This window comes from Papilio polytes, unplaced genomic scaffold, assembly GCF_000836215.1.
Source record: "Papilio polytes unplaced genomic scaffold, Ppol_1.0 DF823399.1, whole genome shotgun sequence".
NCBI lineage: Eukaryota > Metazoa > Arthropoda > Insecta > Lepidoptera > Papilionidae > Papilio > Papilio polytes.
Window position 1 is genome coordinate 1,418,269 of NW_013525805.1, and position 5,434 is coordinate 1,423,702.

A 5,434-nucleotide genomic window follows, 5' to 3' on the forward strand; every position below is an offset into this window, starting at 1 on the left:
TCGGAAACCGGACATTTCTCGGGGATGAAGCTTATCCCATGTGTACTCCAGACTTTGTTTTATATCTGTGTCAAATTTCAATAAGATATGTCAAACCGTTGCAGAATGATCGAGTAAACATTAAAAAACTAAATTATTGAATTCCACGGGAACCGTAACTATTCCCGGGATAAAAAGTAGCCTATGTGTTCTTCCAGACTATGCTCTAAACCTGTGCCAAATTTTATGGAGATCAGTTCAGCCGTTTAGGCTACAAACGCTAACAAACATCCATCTATCCATCCATCCACCCATCCATCCATCTAAACTTTCGCATTTATAATATTATTTTTATAGTATGATTATAATATGAGTATTAAGTATGATAACTACATTGACAGGGACAATGATAAACGAAACTTGGTTATTAATATTTGATTCCGTTTTAGTGTTCAGTCGTCTGACAATAAACTTAAAAAAAAATAACTTGTTTTAAATAAAATTAATTAATAATGAATGTTTTTATAAAATAGTACAAAGATGTATTTATACTCTGTTGCGCTCACCGTGGAGTTTTTAATTAAATATACACAACTGAGGTCGCGAGCAACACTTTTATGTGCCGCTTCGCTACACATTTCTGCATCACGCTCAACTATAAGCGATTTCCCAACGGACACGAAAGTACGACCTTTTTTAATTCATTTTATTTTAAAAGTTATCTCAACTTGACATTGATATTTTTTGGTTTGTAATACCGAAATAAGAATAGGTTACCTTGAAAATGTAAATTAGTAGCTGAGCTTTTAGACAAGAGACTGAGTAAGTAAGTACTCGTAGTTACAAACAACAAAAAAATTCAACTCAATGTGATAATTTTCTCCGTTGCTAAATTCACTCTCAAGATTATAAATCAGTATATGATTTTTTTGTCTATTAGCTACAAGTCTACTTATTTTAATTTTGAGGAGACATGCTTTTGATTCACAAATCTTAAATAAATCGTTATTTCATTTAGATATAGTAACCCGGTTACATCTTTCCAAATTATGTGGGTAAGGTGCTTTTTGTCAAATTTAGGCGAGTGCCCTAACAGATCGTGAAATTTACCAGTATCTCTTCTTAATCATATTAAAAAAACACAGTTGCTTGTCTTTTAAGTCGAAGAATAAATACATAGCTACTTGAATAATCTATACAATATTTAGCATATGTTTGCGATACGGTAAGTGTTTTATTTATTTTAGTTTCGGCGTGTACCGTAGCTATTTGTCTTTGTCTTACCAATACGTTCCTGTACACGAACAAAAGAGATAATTGTATTTCTGACATCCTTGCTTTATATGTTAAGGTTTAGAATTACACATGGAACGTGTTACATGTTAACAGCTATATTATCTATTAGATAATTTTATTCTAAATTCAGTTATTGCAGGAAATTATCCTTTATTTAAATTTAAAATGTGATATAGGCTTAAATTGAACGTCATTGTTCCTGGGCCGTTCAAAATATGTGAAATTACACCGGACGTTATCTCTCGCGTGCATAACATCGCAGTTCAAAACTAGTTAACGTCCGTTTCGAGATAAATAGAATTTCACGTACGCATGTCAATGTAATCCCGAGTACGGTTAATTGGAAACGGCGATAGTTTGAACATTGATGTTTACATACCGTGTCGTTTACGCTGATTTTACTCCGGCTCTCGTTATCGTTGGAATACGTTGACTATCTGTTTACAGTTTAGATTGCTATTATGTTACGTAAGGATCATTCAATTATGTTAATGAAAGCAATCTTCCTTATTATATTTTTTGACCGATTTCCCAAAAGAATGAGGTACTCAATTTGTCTGTATGTTTTTTTTTGTGTGTTACGGCATAACTCCGCCGCTAGTGGACCGATTTTGATAATTCTTTTTTTATCCGAAAGGTAATGCTTGCAGGTGGGTCCCATTTTTTTTGTTTGATTTTTGGAGTCGAAGACTACGACGTAGTTAAATAGTTTAGCTCGAAATGGCGCGACGAAATTTAGGGTCATTTTTGCTTTCTTTGCTTATATAGTATTATATAGTAGTCGGGCGTGCGTAGGCTTTTTTAATAATTAGTATTTTGCGATTGTTCCATTTCATTCCAGTGTTCAGCCTATTTTGACAAGTAGTAGTTCTATTCGTTTTCCTTCGTTGAGTGACAAGTTTAAGTTTACTCTATAAAACCTAATGACGGGCACACCTTTGACTAAAGTATCGCACAACGGTTGTGCGATTGTCGATTGTTTTTTATTTGTTGTATAGTTTTACAACTAAAAATCGAGTAGTGTGCGCACCTCCATATAATCTTGTATGAAAAAAAACAGTTGTGCGAGGGTTTAGTCAAAGATGTATGCGCCCTTTTAAAATGTTCTTGATAATAAACGCCATTTTTCTTCAAAGAAAATTTTATTTCTTGAGCCACAATAGCTTGATATTCATGAGCTAATTATGAAATTGTTGAACAAATTGGAGTACTACAATGGTATAAATTTTGTCTTCAAAAGTTTAACAAAGCCATAAGTGGCGTAATTCAGAGTTGCCACTCGCAAACCCCTTAACATTTTAAAAGTCTTTGAGAGTATACTTTTTTATGCTTTTTTGAGAGATTTGACTTTTGAAAAGAAAAGTTTTATTTACAACTGTTATCATATGATTGATAAATCATACTTCATACTAATATTATAAATGTGAAAGATTAGATGGACAAATGGATGGATGGATGTATGGATGTTTGTTAGAGTTTGTAGCCTAAATTGCTAAACGGATTTCGATGAAATTTGGTATAGATGTAGAAGATAGTGTGGAAGAACACAAGCTACTCACTATCTTTTTTTTTAATTTCACACGAACGGAGTCGCGGGCGAAAGCTAGTTAACTATGTTTTGTATATAGAGACATTTTAGAACGCTTCGTTGGTTATTTTCTTACCTACAATCTAAGATTTCGTTAAACTTTAAGAATCCATAAGTTTACGTGAAAAAAATCTCTACACACTTAAGGTTACGGGCGTATATTAAAAAAAATGTCACTAGAAAAACGTTACTCCAAAATTCTATTTAAGTTCGTCAAATATTTACAAAGGTAACGAATGCATTTTTTATTTACCTTTGATCAATATTCCATTTGATTGGACAGAACCGTAAAAACATTTTGCTGTCTGTTTTACGTGGGTCGATCAGACATAATGCTGGCGTGTTATTTGCGTTTACTTAAACAGACGTCTTTACAAAGGGTTAGCGTAATCAACAAACAAAGGAAAACTAACACTGAATCCTTATATATCTAATGATTTTTATTTATTTCTCAAAACCATGCAAAGATTTTGGGCCTTGCTATAAAAAAAACTTCGATAGCGTTTGAAATACATTGGAATGTAAAAATACGTCTACTCTGATATGTCGTTACTCCAGCTCCTGACGTGATTTTTGTCAATTCATTCTTATTTCAAAATTACACAGATAAAAAGCGATTTAAAACAATAAATAATGAAGTATACCGAAAGAGTTGACTAAACAGTGTCTAACTATAAATTTATAGTAATACAGATAATGTATATGTCTACGTCTGGACTAAGACTACGTCTACTCTAATAGTGGTAAAGCCCGCTTGAACATTTCTCACGAATAGGCCGTCTTGCCCGGTGCAATGCCACGAACACACAGAAGACATGCGTCAAGTGAAAGTAATTCCACGTTTCGTCTGATGAGTGTGGTACCGGAGACCTTATCCCTTTTCTCATTCCACCCTTTTCTTAATAGGAAAGGATGGGAAGGAAAAGTGGATTTGACGGTGGAGGAGACGCATAGGATGGGGAAATGTCCTCTTTCTGTGCGTCTCCACCGTCTATCAAGGGTAGGCAATGCATCTGCAATTGCGGATGTTTATGGGCAGCAGTCGCTTTCCATTTCAGTGGAAATTAAAAAAATAAGACTATGTCTATGTTAACTGTTTTATCTTTTCATTGTGTTTTAAATTCACATAACCAGCGAGCTCTCTTTAAATTTAATGTTATGTAATTCGCTTTGAATTCACAAAAAGATCGGAGAGACTAAGACCATCTGAATAGTAAAGTCGAGATAATACGGTCGGTAACACAGTTTATTCTCTTATCTTGTCTAAAGCTTCTATGTTAAAGTTACCTTTTAAAATAATGTTTAATAGTTAATTTTACTTCTCTATATAATAATAATATTAAGTTATCGACAATAAACTTCAATAAATAGTTACTTTACTTAATTAACTATCTATCTTAGTTGTTTGTAATAAATAAAACTTTTACTAGCGCGTACCATCCTTCGAACACATCTTCACCTTGGTCTATGTGGAATAGTGGTCAAGCGCTGGTTTTACAATTTAAAAAAAAAGGTAAACAGAACGTTCACCGGCATTTTAGAAATTGTGCGACAATTTCCTGGTATTGAGATATACAACAAAAACTGTGCAACCACAACTCGAACTAGTAAACGACGCTAAATTAGTTTCGAACTAAAGTCCCGGTCTAAACGCTGAAAGCTTTCCAACTTGCAATTTTCTTTGAAATTTTAATACTTTTATAGTAAACTTTATCAAAGACTCTCGAAGGTTTACTTTGATATCGGATATTATCAAGAGAAATCCCATTAAAAGCATTATCACCAGCTTACTATATATAGCTAGGCTTGGAGGATGTCCTAAGTTAAGGGTGACTAGGCCATAGTCAACCACGTTGTCCCACTGCGGAATAGTTGACTTTGCACGTATCTTGGAATTCCTTCTTTGATATGTTTCCGGTGAATTTTTTTTATAATAATATAAGGTGGCAAACAAGCAAGCGGCCGTCTGAATCCACCGTATTGGAAAGCGACCGCTGCATATAAACTACCGCAATTGCAGATGCGTTCCCTACCCTTAATTGATAATTGATAAAGGAGAAACTTCCCCTTCCTATGCGTCTCCTCCACCGTCAAATCCACTTTTCCTTCCCATCCTTTCCTCATAAGAAGAGGGTGGAAAGGGAAAGGGATCAAAATTTGGCCTCCGGCACCACACTCATCAGACGAAACGCGGAATTGCTTCCACTTCACGCCTGTTTTCTGTGTGGTCGTGGTATTATCCCGGGCGAGCCAGCCCATTCGTGCGAAGATGTTAAAGCGGGCTCTACCACTGTTATTTTCTTTTTTTACATCCTTGTCCCCGTCCTTACCTTACTCGCTTAGGGTGGGTGCATCAGGTTTTCGTCCAGGTCCAGATCATCTCTGTCTTCACTTTCTTTATAATCTAGTCTAATCTAGATAACAGTTTGAAAGTAACTAATCATAATAACTTCATAAGTATTATTGAAAACGATAAAGAAACTCGTCTTACAAAGCTTTACAAAGTTTCGAAATTCAATTTAAAGAATTGAATTTTCAAGTATTAATCTTTTCCTAATGGAAAGAGTGATA